Source organism: Mytilus californianus, unplaced genomic scaffold, assembly GCF_021869535.1.
Source record: "Mytilus californianus isolate M0D057914Y unplaced genomic scaffold, xbMytCali1.0.p SCAF_15, whole genome shotgun sequence".
NCBI classification, from domain to species: Eukaryota; Metazoa; Mollusca; class Bivalvia; order Mytilida; family Mytilidae; genus Mytilus; species Mytilus californianus.
In genome coordinates, this window is record NW_026262637.1 from 25,360,167 (window position 1) to 25,378,029 (window position 17,863).

The 17,863-nt window shown below is 32.3% G+C and overlaps 1 protein-coding gene across 1 annotated transcript in view; it reads right to left on the reverse strand.

Annotated features, from left to right (window-relative positions):
* LOC127725738 (probable C-mannosyltransferase DPY19L3) overlaps positions 1-4,804 on the reverse strand; it is a 60,938-nt gene extending 56,134 nt beyond the window's left edge. Inside the window, exon 1 of the mRNA XM_052232954.1 lies at positions 4,716-4,804. The gene's annotated coding sequence lies outside the window, so the exon portion shown is untranslated. The remainder of the gene's footprint in view (positions 1-4,715) is intronic.
* Between the last annotated feature and the right edge of the window lie 13,059 nt (positions 4,805-17,863).

Genomic DNA, 17,863 nt, shown 5'->3' on the forward strand with positions numbered 1-17,863 from the left:
CATGTAGGATGATATAACATATTTTTATCCATTTATTATCTACTTTTAAATTTCATGCCGTCCTGGATTGTAACTGATGTTGTCATATCAAGGGGGGGGGGGGGGGGGGGGGGGGGGGAGGGTATTTTCACTTTCTTACATATTGGATCCCTGCATTTTGTGATGCAAAATATTTATTTTCATCCTGATTTGTGCAAAGTTATCAATGTTCAGTTCTTACCAGGCCAGGTTTTTTATTTTTAAAATCCTCCGGTATCCTGACATTTGAAGTTGAATGACCGGTAAAAAACCATAGTCATGTTTTGAATATTTCAATTGTAGATCTATACAAAATGTATTAGGATAAGCATTTATTTTTCAGTAAATTTGTATTTGCTTTACAAAATATAGAACAGATCAGTGCTTCTGATTACAAAAGTAAATTGATTATTTAATTATCAAAAACAATGGTTTGTTAGTTCAGAGTTATAATGTCTGACTAGATTGTAAATTTCATAATAAGGTGTCATATATGCATGGCTTGGGTCATTATTTATTAAGCATTTTACGTTTTATGCTTTATCGTTAATTGGTTTTTGTTTTGATCAACAGTACTGTTTGAATGGTTTCACAGGTCAATTGGAGTTATTTTAGGTACAGTTAAGTTATAAATTTGGGTTCAAAATGCCAGTAATCTGCATTTGTATTGACATTTATTTATTTATAAGAAAATTTCAGACCACAAAATACGTAAAAATGAAAACACCTCAAAAAAGTACATATTATGTATATGAAATTGGTCAATTATAATAACATGTATAGATTGGCTGCAAAACTTATAAATGATAAACATAAGACAATGTTCAACAAATACATGTTTATGTGTCTGTTCTTATTCAGAAACCTTTTCAAATGGAGTCTTATTTTGTATTCATTGTTTTCTGTAATTTTGGTAAAAATGCATTGCTGACAATTTTTGTTAAATTAATTCACAAATTTAGACTCTACATAAAAATAAGGAGATGTGGAATGAGTCATAGACCAAATGACATGGATTCAGAACTTGACATATTGTATAAGACACCTGTCAGTTGATGAAGATCTTATGTTGACAGAGATCTCTAGATGTCTTTTGGGGGTTTCTTTTAAAAAAACACTTTATTCCAATGGCCTTTGTGATATGCTTTGAATCCATTAATTATCATCCTTGATAACAAGATATTGAAGTAGATACATACAAATGGTCTAATTCACAATGTTATACTGAATATAGAATTCCGAATTTCAGACTAGGCATAATTTGAATGGTAAATATGGTCAATATTTGTTCACTTCAAGTATGTGAGGTTGTGAGTTTGATCCCAAGCAACTGTACATGTAAACCAATTAGATTTGAAAATTGGTATTTGCTACTTACTCTATGCAGATAGCATTGACAAGTCAGATCAAGACTGGTCTGTTGGAGTTAAAAAAATTATTGTAAACTAGCATGTTAAAAATCTTTCTCAGCAAACAAGTTGTACAAAACTCTGGAGGGGTGATTGCAACATGTTTAACCCCACCACATTCTTTATCAGCCTGTCCCAAGTCAGGAGCTTGTAGTTCAGTGGTTGTCGTTGGTTCATGTCTGTAATATTTGTTTATTGTAAATTGTTTTGTTACAAATTAGGTCGTTAGTTTTCACAATTGAATTGTTTCATATTTTTCATGTCGTGGCCTTTCATAGCCGACTATATGGTATGGGTTTTTCTCATTGTTGAAGGCCGTACGGTTGCCTATAATGACTTACATCCACTTTATTTGAACTTTGGTGGATAGTTGTCTCATTGGCAATCATACCACATCTCCTTATCTTGATATCAATATACAGTATTTATAACCTCTTACCCTAGTTTTTTTGACTATTTTCCATTAAGCTCTATTAAGGTCAAACCAATCAACTCTAGGTTAAAAAAAGTAAAATAAAAGAATTTTCCATACCTACTGACCCTAATTTATCATGAGACAATAAACACAATGTACACTATATAGTTGGAAATTTTCAAAGGTGTTTATTTACAGTTATTTCCCCGATTAAGATAAAAATTGTGAAAATTATTCTTTTGTATAAATGTGATCTTCAAGGAAGGTATGAGTCAGGCACAAGAAAACCTTGAAAATTAAACCTTGTGAACAGATGTGGCCTTTGAAATCAGGATGTTTAATCTCCACAAAAAATACAACTTGACAGGATTTTTTTGGCCTAAGCCTTAGTTTTTTTTTAATAATTTTTGCCCGAGTTTTTTGTTGTACAATAAATCAAATACAGATGTACACAGTCCATTCATTCTGGGACATAATATATTGACAGTATATAATTCCTGGATTCATTTTGGAAGGTGAGACTTTGTGCCAGAAGTGACCTTCATTACAGTTGTACACTAAGAAATGAAGATTCAAGGTATTGATCACTTTTTAACATACTAAAAAAGAATTGGCCACAGACCACAATTAATTCCTCTATTAGTTCTTTATAACGTTTTGTCGCATTAAAAAAAATTCACCTGCTTTTTTTGTCAAATCTTTTGTGTGTGTAATGAACAGTACAAGTCCAAAAATATATCCAACTTTCAAAAAAATTGCATGTATACATCTTAAAATTTTAGCCAATACACAGCCATACCCTTATACACAAGTCAAGAGATGTTCGGAAAACTGTAAATATTACCTTTTTGCACCTGGCCTTATCACTCTTTCCATATCAAAATAAGTTGAAATAAAACATCCAAAAATTTATTTCAGCTCTCTTCTTTCATTTCCACCCAATAAAAACTAAGAAATGTATGAGGAAGGGAAAGAAAAAAAATAAAGAAAAAATACACTTTTATTAAAGGGAACTATATTCGTGGACAACGAAAAGCGGGATCATTAATTGTGGTCTGGGGCCAATTGTCTTGACAGAAGGGAGATAATCATGTCATGTTGTGAAGATGTGCTTGTAAATTGTTATTTAATATTGAATATTCTATTTAGTTTTTAATTATCACACAGATCTTCAATATTAGATTTCTCATTATGTTTAAATTGGCTCATACTCATACTTTTAAGTGGTAATTAATGAATTTCTTAGTTTCTAAATACCAAATATAATAACGATTTTTATCTATTTTCTAAATCTGTAGTGCTTATGATCCAAAAGGGGGGGGGGGGGGGGGGGGGGGGGGTACAGACAAATTGAAGAGATATCTATAGATCGATCTCCAGACTCCAGGTCAAAGTCTGGGACATGTTAAGAGTACCCAGATTAACACGGATATTAAAAATGTGGCCAGGTTGATCTGTTGATGTCAAGGGAATCTTTTGGTAATTTAATTTATGATTCTAAACCTGCAGTCAACCGCACTTGCATTATGGCAATCATAACAAAAGTAAATGAAAATGAAAGGCAAAGCATTACCCAGGTTCGGAAGGATCCTCATTTAAGGGTATTATACCCCAAAACAGGTATCAATTTTCAGTGATAAAAATATTAACTCTGGATTTACAAATATTTTCTCTCATGACGCAAACATTCGGGGTGAAGGACAACATTTTGCCTCAAGACACCATGACTAAAATATCATCAGGATAAAAGTTAACAGCCTTCAAAAAGTAGGATTTTTTGAGACCATTATCTGTGTATTCAGTTCTCATTTGAACTATGGTCTTAAAGGGGAAAATGTTGCCATTTATATGAATATTGAGGAATATTTGCACCATGACATCTATCATGATGAAATACAAAATTTGATTTTTTATCACTGTAAATTGATACCCGATTTAGGGTATAATACCCATAAACAAGGATTTGTATAGTACTATACAAATCCTTGCAATTGCCATAAATGAGGAGGGGCCTCGGTGGCCGAGTGGTCTAAGTAGTTACTACTGTAATCACTAGCCAGTCAACACTGAGGTTGTGAGTTCGAACCCCGCTCGTGTGGGTTCACTTGACTCCAATCTTAATTGACTAAGATTGTCAGTTTTCCTATTGAAGGTCGGTGGTTTTCTCCGGGCACTCCGGCTTCCTCCACCAATAAAAACTGGCCGCCACGAAATAGCCCAAAATCGGTGCTTAAAAGTGGCGTTAAAACACCAAAAATCAATCAATTATAAATGAGGATAGTATCCAAGTATGAGGATCTTCCCCAACCTGTTACATGAAATCAATAAAAACTTATAAATATGCCAACATTCTCAATGATTTGGGTAATTTTCTTCCTTCCAAGTTACCGTGGGTAATATTACACAAAAACAAATTTATCTGGGTACCATTTAATCAAGTTTTAGTACCCAGGGTACTTTGTAATGGTACACAAGACGACAATGACTTGTTTTGTTACCCTGTAACATGCTGTTCCTCAATCCCAATCTTAACCAGCGCATACTAATTTAAAGCACAGAGAAGAAAATACCCAGAGAAAAACGCACCAAAGAGAAAACCTGCACATTGGGAAAATTCGTGCCAACAGGCCTTAAGATTGAGGATTGAGGATTTGTGCAAGGATCTGTATAGTGCTATACAAATCCTTGGTTTGTGTAAAAAACATATTGTCTTGCTAACATGTCTCTGCTGCTGTTCTTACTATACAATTACAAATCCTTGGTCTTACTATACAAACTGACATTGTGTTTTGTTTTTAATTATTTGCATAAGTGCTGAATGTCAGTTAAAATGTGAGCTGCTTTAAGCATATACTAAAATTCCTGTTTCTTACCACGTGAATTTCTTCTATTTTTCGCTAAACCTGACCAAAACAAACAGAAACTTTTCGATAAAAAGTCGATGGAAAACACGTTCGTGGAATCAGAGTTATCTTTCTTAGAATGTTTCAACCTAGAACCGGTGTGTCATTAAAAATTCAAACAACCCGAAGCGCCTATACAGTGGGAAAACCAGTGCCACTATATTATCCCCTTTCATAATAAATTATTCAGTGTTTGTTCCTTTCTTTAAAAAAAAACGCTTTATTATCCCTTATAATTTTTGTTAACTATGTATTTGCATTCAGGTATCACAGATCAAAGTTATTCGTTCATTGTGTGTTAATTTACGTTTTTTGATTGAGTTAAGCCTTCCAATTGATATTTCATAGTGTGTCTTTCTATGTTGTGATGTTATACTATTGTTTCAGAAAAAGGGAGAAGGTTTGGTACCATTAAAACGTTTAATCCCGCTGCAAATGTTTGCACCTGTCCTATGTCAGGAATCAAATGTACAGTAGTTGTTGTCTGTTTATGTAGTTCATTCGTGTTTCTCGTTTCTCGTTTTTATATAGATTAGACCGTTGATTTTCCCGTTTGAATGGTTTTACACTAGTAATTTTTGGGGCCCTTTATAGCTTGCTGTTCGGTGTGAGCCAATTCTCCGTGTTGAAGGCCGTACCTTGACCCTATAATGGTTTACTTTTACAAATTGTTACTTGGATGGAGAGTTGTCTCATTGGCACTCATACCACATCTTCCTATATCTAGCTATTTAGTTCTAAAGAAAACGTATTGGCTAATAGTATGAAACAAATATCAATCAGCATTACAAACTCGCAGAACTATATTATTCTTCTGCTATGATAAATATCCTTTGTTTTCTTATCTAAAAAAAATCCTTGATCAGAAATGTAAAATAAACTTTAAAGCCTTTTAATGTCGGTTATTCCAGACACTTGATAACATGTAAATCTATGAGTAAACAAGTTTATTTTGTTCATTCAATAAAACAAAAGTTGCCATATCAAATTTCCCTCTAAACCCGAGGTTATCACCAGAGATATGTATAGTATGTCTATTCTGTCATGTGTTATAAAGTAGCCTCAGTCTAAACCGTAGGTTATCACCAGAGACATGGATAATATGTCTATTCTGTCATGTGTTATAACGTAGCCTCAGTCTAAACCCAGATTATCACCAGAGACATGTATAATATGTCTATTCTGTCATGTGTTACAAAGTAGCCTCAGTCTAAACCCGAGGTTATCACCAGAGACATGTATAATATGTCTATTCTGTCATGTGTTATAAAGTATCCTCAGTCTAAACCCGAGGTTATCACCAGAGACATGTATAATTTGTCTATTCTGTCATGTGTTATAAAGTAGCCTCAGTCTAAACCCGAGGTTATCACCAGAGACATGTATAATATGTCTATTCTGTCATGTGTTATAAAGTAGCCTCAGTCTAAACCCGAGGTTATCACCAGAGACATGTATAATATGTCTATTCTGTCATGTGTTATAACGTAGCCTCAGTCTAAACCCAGATTATCACCAGAGACATGTATAATATGTCTATTCTGTCATGTGTTACAAAGTAGCCTCAGTCTAAACCCGAGGTTATCACCAGAGACATGTATAATATGTCTATTCTGTCATGTGGTATAAAGTATCCTCAGTCTAAACCCGAGGTTATCACCAGAGACATGTATAATTTGTCTATTCTGTCATGTGTTATAAAGTAGCCTCAGTCTAAACCCGAGGTTATCACCAGAGACATGTATAATATGTCTATTCTGTCATGTGTTATAAAGTAGCCTCAGTCTAAACCCGAGGTTATCACCAGAGACATGTATAATATGTCTATTCTGTCATGTGTTATAAAGTAGCATCAGTCTAAACCCGAGATTATCACCAGAGACATGTATAATATGTCTATTCTGTCATGTGTTATAAAGTGGCCTCAGTCTAAACCCGAGGTTATCACCAGGGACATGTATAATATGTCTATTCTGTCATGTGTTATAAAGTAGCCTCAGTCTAAACCCGAGATTATCACCAGAGACATGTATAGTATGTCTATTCTGTCATGTGTTATAAAGTAGGCTCAGTCTAAACCCGAAATTATCACCAGAGACATGTATAGTATGTCTATTCTGTCATGTGTTATAAAGTAGCCTCAGTCTAAACCCGAGGTTATCACCAGAGACATGTATAGTATGTCTATTCTGTCATGTGTTATAAAGTAGCCTCAGTCTAAACCCGAGGTTATCACCAGAGACATGTATAGTATGTCTATTCTGTCATGTGTTATAAAGTAGCCTCAGTCTAAACCCGAGATTATCACCAGAGGCATGTATAATATGTCTATTCTGTCATGTGTTATAAAGTAACCTCAGTCTAAACCCAAGATTATCACCAGAGACATGTTTAATATGTCTATTCTGTCTCTATGCTAACACATTCGAATCTTAACGTACCAACCTTAATATATTTTACCAGTGGCTGCATACAAGGATTTTTAAAGTAGTAAAATCCTTGCTGCATAATTATGTTAAACATTTATACCATAGAAGCCGGGTTCATGAAAAGAATAAAGATAGATCACATACTATACTAAAAGGAAATAAATAAATACTTTAGAATTTTTAAGTTTCTTAGATAATTTCAGACGGAGCCCCGGATCATTAACCGAGTGGTCTAAGTCTGTCACTGGATATACAGTGATCACTACATGCACAGTCAGCTCTAAAGTTGTCAGTTCGAACCCCTCTCGCGTCGAAGTTTGTTCGACTCCGAATTTAATTGACTAGGCGTGCCAGTTTTTCTGTCGAAAGTCAGAGGTTCTCTCGATACACTCCGTCTTCTTCCAAAATATTTTTTATAAAACTGGCCTCCAGGATATAGCCAAGCAAGTTATCTGAAAGTGGCGTAACCAAAACACAAATCCACACAAAGCTAACCTTTTTCGAACATCGAAAACATGGCGACTTATTTTTAAATCGATTTTATTCAAACAAGGACAACATGGTTATATTAATAGTTCCTGTGCAATCAGAAGGAGATTGTTCAATGAAATTGAGTTTCAGGCGCTTTTGCCATGATATTGGTTCATTTTTATCTATGCAGCTCACATGACAGATCTGTACTTTGTGTCTTGTGTTTTTGTTATGATTTTTTTTTTGGTGGTTTGTCACATGATCAATCTGATGAGTTAAACCCTTTTCGGTTGATTTTTATAGTTTGTTCTTATGTTTTATTGTACTGTTATACACCACTGTACAAGTTTATGGGAGGGTTTAGCAAACTAGTTAAACCCCGTCACATTCTGTATGTGTCTGTTCCAAGCCAGGAGCCTGTAATTCAGTGGTTGTCGTTTGTTGCTGTATATCATATTTGCTTTTCACTTATTGTTTTGTACATAAATCAGGCCGTCAGTTTTCTCGTTTGAATTGTTTTACAGTTGTAATTTCGGTCGCTCGATCCGTTTTATAGCTTACTATGCGGTATGGGTGTTTCTCATTGTTGAGGGCCATACTATGACATTCAAATTCAAAATCATATTCTTTATTTCCTAATCCTACCTTTCGGGCATTACAAAATTTAAACACGATCATTCACACTTTCATACCAATCTTTCTCACTCCGCTCGCTCTGATTGTGTTAATTAGATACAGTACATTATAACATATATAAAAGTCATCACATAAAGCATAAATCATATAAGTCCAGTTTGTGAATAAAGAGAGATAACTCTGATTGTTAAACTAAACATTTTCTTTTTACTAGGTAGATGATCATTATAATTAAGTACAATTATGCTGTTTTTTTTCTGCAAAGTTAAGTTTTAAAAATTCACACACAATAAAGATAACTTGAAGTGTGTTGTCTTCATTTATCATTATCCATATAAACAGGTTATTTGTACTTATATATTTTACAATGGGGAATTGGTTATCAACCTGAGATAGTAAAGTTTTTCTACTATGGTTATATTTAGGACATTGAAGTAAAAAATGTACCTCGTCTTCTACTTGGTGTAAATTAGAGTACTGACAAAGCCATTCACGTCTGGGTAATGGTTAAGTTTTCCAAGGTATTAACCTCCCATTATAATCCTTGTATATTAAAGATATACCTTCACTTTTACAAGACATGTAAGCCACTCAAGTAAACAAATCATATTTGTTGTCTTTTTATGCTAATGATAAAGTAATGATTTCTGAAACTGCTAATCAGGGCTAACAAATCTACAAATAGATCAGCTTAGTCTGTACAGCTGAATGGTTAGGACTAAGTTACTTGACAGTAAATTTTGACAAAACCAAAGTAATGATATTGAAAAAATCGAGTAAAAAAATTACTAAAGATGGGTCTGTTTTAATGGAAATGTTGTGGAACATTGTACAGAATATATATATTTGGGTATTAAGTTTTAATTTTCAAGTATTTTCACTGAGGCTGCCAAATTAACAGTATTGGCTTAACTGGGTATATACCCTGTTTTCATACAAACCCTAAAATTGTCATTTGACTTCTGGTTGCATATGATAAAATCTGATAGTATTTGTTTACTTGGAGATTTATATAATTCAAATCTGCGATTACCCATTGGCTTTGCAATGAAGTCGATTGAACAGTTATTTGTTATTTTAAAATTTTCACATGTTTTGGGAAATCAGAACATTTTATCGAAAAGACGTTTATTACACGCAGTTCATACAAAACTTACGGTTAGATATTTTAATTATTGGAAAGAGTTGGGTTTTTTTTTTATAATAAATCATTGAATGGTTATAAGATAAGAACAAATATAGACACCAGTCCCGTCCTTACAGACAACTACAAATTAGACACTTGCGTAAGGCTAAACATAGATAAAAAAGTAATAACGGAAATTTTTCTAAACTTCGTATAGGCTATAGTGAGCTTAAAATTGTGTAAGGTCATTATAAAACATCCTTTAGAAGAGAGAATTTGTCCCTTATGTCTTTTAAAAGGGGAAGATGAATTTCATTTCACGTTTAAATGTACAAAAGTAAATAATTACCTACACAAATTGGTGACATTGTTGAAAAATCCCTCTTTTCTAAATATGACTGATGAAGCTAGATTTAGATTTATGGTATACTTGTGGTTAATATGACAATATATAATTGTAAAATTCATAAGTCCATATCGTCTCTGATATAACTTTGTTTCAGTGGACTTGAAGGTTTGAGAAATATGTCTAAGAAATGACTTAGTCTTATGGTAGCAGATTGTTGACCAGCTAAAATTGGTCGACATTTTAAATCTGTTGGTCTATTGCTATATATGTAGGCTTTATTTTGTTTCTTTAATGCCTCTCTATCTCAGTGCTTTCAGAATGTAACTTTGGTAGTCCATAAAAGTTGATTTGTTTAATTTTGATTACATATCCCTAAAACAATATCGGTTAATACACTACCTGTCAGTTTTGATGTTACGAGCCTTTATACTAATATTCATCATTCATTAGGACTAACATCTATAAGATACTTAATAGAAGAAATCCTTCATTCATTAGACCTAATATCTGTTATCAGCAATTTCCAGTTAATTCAGTCCAATTAAAAGTTACTGTAAAGCAAAGGCTCGTAGATCAGTTCATCCAAAAATGGTATAGCCAAATAGAAAATTCTATGGTCAATTTAAATTAGAATTTAATCTGGAAAACTACCTTCTAAAATTATTTCCAAGAGAACGACAATTATTAACAAAATTGAGGTGTTGTAATTTAAAAATACCCATAGAAACCGGAAGGTGGACAAACATTCCAAAAGAAGAAAGAATATGCCACTTATGTCATATAGGAATTGGCACTGAATTTCATTACCTTTTTGAGTGTCAGTTTCCGACAGTCGTTAAAATACGAAACAAACATATTCCTATTTACTTTACTAGATATCCATGTTATAAAAAATGATAGGCTTATTGTCACTTAGTAATGTAAAAGTGTTAAAAAATCTAACACTTTTTATTAGTAAACTTCAAATTCAAATTCGTTATTATCTTTAAGCCTTACGGCTCATCAGAATAATCAAATACATGTACAGTGTATACATATGGCATATTACAAACAATATTAACAATATGCATAATTAACAATAGGTGACGTCAGAAGTTTCATCAATACAAAATATCTTTTATTACAATAAACTGTTTCTTAATTTAAAAGAGAAATGTATATACTTTCCTAAGTTACAAAGCTGTTTTGTGTTTTCACCGGACAATAGTTCTATTAACTTAAAAGTTGATGGCCTAGACCAGTAATATATTTTTATATATTTTTTTCGCAAATCAGTATATCTACTTCATTGAAGGATGAAATGAAATTCATCCTCTATTACTCCTAAATCACAAAAAATACAATTTCTTTCATTTCTATTAGTACCAACATAACGTCCAGTTTCAATACAAAGGTTATGTGAAGACAAACGAATCCTTGTTATACATTTACGAATAAGTACAGGAATGTATTTCTGTAAATAAAATTGCAAAACTACATTTGTTACCACATACTTACATAATCTACACTTTGCAGAAGAATCTAATAAAAAATGTAACTCTTGTTTAGCTTGATCAAACAAACGCTGTCTTATCAAAGGTAAATATGAGCTGTCTACATTTAACAACCACTGATTATCCCACAAATTATTCATACCAAGACTATATATCAATCTTTTTACATATGTTGCCCAATGAATACATTTTGAACAATTTAACACAAGCTCTTTATAACAAGACCTTAATATGCAATTGTCACTTACTAAAATTTTGAACCAAAATTTAAGTATCCTAAAATTACGCTCATACTGCAGTGGAAATCTACCTAATTCAAAGTAGACCATCACATTTGAGGTCGTTCTTTTGACACTTAATAACATTTTGCAGTAGTCCAAATGGACCTTTTCTATCATAGGAGATTTGTGTACTCCCCATATCTCACACCCATACATTAATATACTACTAACATAAGTTTCAAATAGACTAAGCATTGTAAATACATTTAAACATAATGATGAATTAGTTCTCCTCATACTGAACGTAGCTTTTCCACCTTGTTCTGCACAATGTTTCTGTGTATTAAGAAATTTACAATTATAAGGTAGTAATACACCTAAATAACAAAATTGTTCCACAATATCCATTGTTTGACCGTTATAGACCCATGTCTCATTAGGCCTTACAATTAAAGACAACTTATCGGAACATTTTGTAAAATGATTGTTTAAAAAAGTATTTTTTATGTTTTTTCCTTTGGTATACCCACCATTGTTTTGTATTGTTTGTATATATGTAAATATTGTATTCCTCTTGTTACACGTATGTATTGTGTCTGAGTGATCAAATAAAAGTTGTAGTAAAAAAGGTTGATACTTGATAAAAAACAAAAAAAAACAAAAAACGATAGACAATAGATTCAAAACGAATTGTATACTATAGAAGCATTAATATATAAAGATATAGTTTCAGAAGAAAATAAATTATATGTTGATGGAACGACAGAACACCAAATCAAAGGAACTGTCATGGGAACAAAGGTCGGAGCATCCCTAAAAGATGTACGACGTAGTGTGAAAAAAAACGACCAGTCTTTCAAGTTATACATCATTAATAGAATTGTCCATGAAAAGATTTTAAGATGATTGCTTCATTATCTAGCATAGTTCTAGGTTCGATATTAACTGAATACTGAATACTTAAATAAGCACCAAAAATAGTCATTTTAGGGGAAAACACATACTAAATTTGCTATATACAGTGACAAAACGAAGTCGGTGACACCTTATTTTGTTATTTTGTTAATCTTATTTTCTCCCCAAAATTTGGAAAAAAACTTGCTATAAAACTTAAAAAAAACATTGAAGATTGTTATGATTGCCAATGGGAAAACTCTCCACCAAAGAAGAAATGACGTAGCAGTAAGTTACTATAGGTTACCGTACGGCCTTCAACAATGAGCAAACCCATACCGCACATATATATAGTAAGCTATAAAAGTCCCCGAAATGACAAATCTAAAACAATTCAAACGATAAAACTATGTATAACAGAACAAACGAAAAACAATAATGATGTACAGCAACAAACGACAACCATTGAATTACAGGCTCTTGACTTGGGACAGGCACATACAGAAAGTGGCCGGGTTATATGATTCGCCACGAGTTTTTTTTGTGGTTAGTATTCGTATACTTGGTTTAGTAATATTAATGTTCTAGAACCTTTCACCAAAAATCAATTATCTGCTTTTATTTCTAACGCACATACAAATCTTATACATGTAGAAGTTATAAGATACTCACTTAATGAAATAAAACAATGTGAAATGCACATTCTAATCAATAACACATCTGATCTAACAACAATGTGTGGCTGTCTCAATTATTTTATTACTATCACAACAGGATTTTTGAGAAATATAGTATTAGATAGTTGAGTAGCAGACCATATATAAGAATCGTACAGAATCAAAATTTTGCGATAATCCGCATGAAAGGCTACACGTGATTATTTTTGTCAATCAGTTGTAATATGGGTGTAGATGCAGAAAATTATTAACTTTCTAGTTATTGTCTTACTATACAACAAATAAGTAGCATGCATTTTTCGATAGATTATAAAGGATATTATTCGAGTTATCTCCCTCAGCATGGGTTTTTATAGTGCATTCTATAGAATTTATATCTCATCTGGAAAGGGTCGTCAATTATGCCTAGATTTTATATCCTAAATAAGATATATATCTAAAAAAATCCTTTATAGACTGCCTACACATTAATCACATTTTGCAATATTTTAAATGAACTGGTTCGATCTTAATTTTTAGAAAATTGACCCTCACAAAAAACGTAAAGGATTTGAAAAGTTAGACTATGCAAATCCCTGTCCCCACACAAGATTCATTGACGGTGTCTTACGATGAGTGAAAAAGTACGTTACAACTTCAGGCATGTTTAACCATCTTGAATACCTGAGATGGTCTCGCACGGTTGGCCCTGGCTTACGGCATTTTTTAACCATAAGGTATTCAATTAAATTTAAGGAAGAAACTAAAAAATATTTCGATTTATTGAAAATAGCAAAATTGAATGTTATACCTAAATTAATGATATAAAACAAAATATTGTTAATTTGTAAATTAAACAAGCGAAATAAAATAAAATTATTTAGACAATTTAAAGTTAAAACAAGTTAAAAAAAATAAACAGACGAATAAATGAATATAAATTTACCAATCATAAAGCCAAAGAGATTATAGTATTAAAAACAAACGTGCCACCAAAAGCTGGCGCAGGAGAAAAAGCCAAACATAGACAAAGAAGGCAGTGACATTAACGATGTACACCAGCAGCCAAGTAAAGAGTTCAGAATTTTTTATGCCAAAAATGTGAGATGAATTTAGTTGGCAAAAGTTGATTCGAATAGCTGCAGGTAGACTAAGGTAGTAAAAAGCAATTGAAATTTATGTATGCCAAATGCGACTGTTAATTTAGTTGCCATTTAAGATGTAATCATCACAGGCCTAAATTTGTGTTTGTGAAATAAGTGAAAAAAACATTTGGAGGAGGTGTAAATATGTCTTAAAAAAGAATAGTGAAATAAAATGGCAGAAGATTAGTTGGGATGTTAGTACACCGGAATGCTGATCGTAGGAAGACAGACGCCCCACGTTAAATCGTCCTTGCACTGGGGTAGTTCAAACCAGGTGGGTTTTTTACGCATGGCAATCGTGAGAAAAAAAAACGAATACACATAACATAATAGTAGTAAAACGTCTGATTTTAAACGTAAAATAAATAAAAAGAATAACAGGAATCACCAAACATTTCAAGTGTGGTAATAAACATACGTTCAAAACATTTCAAGTGTGGTAATAAACATATGTTCAAAACATTTCAGGTGTGGTAATACACATACGTTCAAAACATTTCAAGTGTGGTTATAAACATACGTTCAAAACATTTCAAGTGTGGTAATAAACATACGTTCAAAACATTTCAAGTGTGGTAAAAAACATACCTTCAAAACATTTCAAGTGTGGTAATAAACATACGTTCAAAACATTTCAAGTGTGGTAAAAAACATACGTTCAAAACATTTCAAGTGTGGAAAACATTTCAAGTGTGGAAAACATTTCAAGTGTGGTAAAAAACATACGTTCAAAACATTTCAAGTGTGGTAATAAACATACGTTCAAAACATTTCAAGTGTGGTAATAAACATACGTTCAAAACATTTCAAGTGTGGTAATAAACAAAACTTTCACAAAATTTACGTGTTTGAAAACTGGACTAATATAATATCTTTTGGTGAAGCCTAGTTTTCACTATGCACGTTAACTTGGCCAAAGTTTTCTTTGACCAGGTAAAGTTTGTCCAAGTCATCGGTTAACACTATCAAAGTTTTTCATCAAAAACTTGGTCAAAGAAAAATCTGCACTGTGATTAGATAGTTCTCGTCATAAAAAGTAAAAATAACGAATTCCAAGGAAAATCCAATCGGAAAGTCCCTTATCAAATTGCAAAATCAAAAGCTCAAACACATCAAACAAATGGAAAACAACTGTCATATTCCTGACTTGGTACAGGCATTTCCTTATGTAGAAAATGGTGGATTAAACCTGGTTTTATAGCTAGCTAAACCTCTCACTTGTAGGACAGTCGCAAAAAATTCCATTATATTGACAATAATCCATCTTAATCCATCCAAGTTTCAAGAAAAAAAAGAATCAGATTTTATTCCATACAAGTCCGTCAAACTTTTTGAAAGTTTGAAAGTTTGACGACAGTTTTCTTTGACGGTTGTATACAAAAATCCATCAAAAACTTAACTTTGACCAAGATAACTTGTACAAGAAAACTTTGATAGTGAACGGGCCTTTACGAATGATAAAACCTGCTTCATACATGCGAAGACTGAATAAACTTTGTTGGAAGGTTTTCCCGTAAATTCCCAAATTCAAGATTTCTTAAAATCTTTTCTTTTTAATTCATCATACTTGAAACTATATGTATAGTTTATGACCAAGTAATTATTTTACCTAGACACGAAACCAAAAGTACATGCTTTCTATCTCCATTGTCTTTGAATACAACAATAAGGTCTTTTTCAAAGTTTTGAGATTTAATATGACACCTATTAATGTTCGCAATATATGTAACACGACTTCTTTGACTTAAGTCAAGTAACCCTTTCCTTAAACCGATTAAGATGATAGCTGTGACCTATTTTGTTAATTTTTGATTTTTAATTTTTACCTCCCCCAGCATCCAATTCTAGTATATGTCTACCACCGTGGATCAAAGTTTTGGATGGAATGTTTAGGATAATGCGTTAAAAAATATTTTTAAACCAACCAAAAATCTGGATTATCATAAAAGGCATCGTATCTTATATTTTCATCCGATAAGAACATAGCTCCAATTTATTGGTGCTCAAATTCCATCTATAGGATTATTAGATCAACCCGTGAGAAATTCTGGCTCTTTGGAGCATCTAGTTAATGGTGTCTTTGAAATGGCTAACTCAAAAGGCATAGTTTATTTATACAATGAAAGTCAAGAGAAGAAAAATCATCCACTCTCTTTATTAAAAATGAAATGGAGATGTGCTCATTTAGAATTATGTATTTATAACCCTGATTAATTTTGACAGCTAATTCAATATGTGCGAAGATCAAAGTGATTTTGTACAAATTATTATCAACTTTTAATCAATTTTTCTTGATGGGAATAACAATATTTGAATAAACTAAAGCCACAAAAAGTTTTTACTTGTTGTGGAAGTCGCTTCTAATTCTTGTGAAGTGGTCTTTAATCTGTCAAAATATATTTATTTCTCTTAAGAAAAGTTACTGTTTACTTATTTAGATTTTAGGAAAACAAATTTTAAGTTTTTAAAATTCCTTTGCTCTCTGAACTAACGTCACAAAATATTCTCTGCTGTTTGATTACTAAGCCGTGACTGTGCTCATATCTAAGTCAAACAACCATTTTAACTATAAAGTGCCGCTGAAGACCAAACGCTTTGTAAGAAACCACAAAACATGTAAAACATAGCATTTTCTTTTGCTAATTGAATTGTTGGCCCATTGTCATTTTGTTTAACCAATAAATAACAGCCATTCTTGTATAGGTACAATAATCCACTTACATAAACATAGATGTTTATTCACAGTGTTGATTCAAGTGTTTTATTCTACTGAAGTATCGTCGTTTTCAACACCGTAAATCGATTCATAACATTGATATACCTTCCCGGTTTTAAATTCTTTAGTTTAGTATATTGAAGACCACCCCAGACTTACCATAAAAAAAGTTCCATAGAGTGCAACTTTCAGAATGATCTTGACCTGAATAACGTATGAAAAATGCAACTTTTAGAAATCTTTTTAGAGGTTTCTTTTGAACGGGCATGTTACAATTTCGCCATATCTATTAGCTGTGCCCCTAAAGATGGTTTACATGTCTGTGTTACTATACATATAAAATATAGATAAAAACCATAAAATTAACCTCAGTATTCCGATATTGCTGAGTAAAAGAATGTAGTATAAAAAAGAGTTAATGGTGCCAATTATATTGCACTGGATGCGCATTTCAACAATTAGTGTATCTTCAGTGATGCGCGAGTTCAAAATATTTTGAAGTCCAAAACCTAATACATACGCTGCAGACCTGATAAAACGACACTAACAAAACTGAATGAGGCACAAAAATTTAGGTCCCCTTTCTAAAGGCAATACTTTATGTGTGTTTGTACTACGAATTATCAGATTTTCACTCATGCATAAATTGACCTCCCCTGTTTTCCTGTGTTACTGTTTTGTGATCACGATACCCGGAATATTCAATGCAAATTCGTAATATTCAAACTGGTTATACTGGTGCATTTTGTTAGTTTGATTTTGGTTCCTTGATTTTACAGTTAATATATAAGTTAGATTGACAGTATAGCCTCACATGGATTGCTAGGTTATATACTCCATTAATTTTCTGGTCGATTTTTTTTTTCGGAATGCTTGATAATCTTTTATCTTTATTAAAATGTGTAATACTATTACATTTAAATACTGACAATTTCACAATTCTCGTGTTTCCATTTTTTGGTGAAGTTTAACAAAAGCCTTT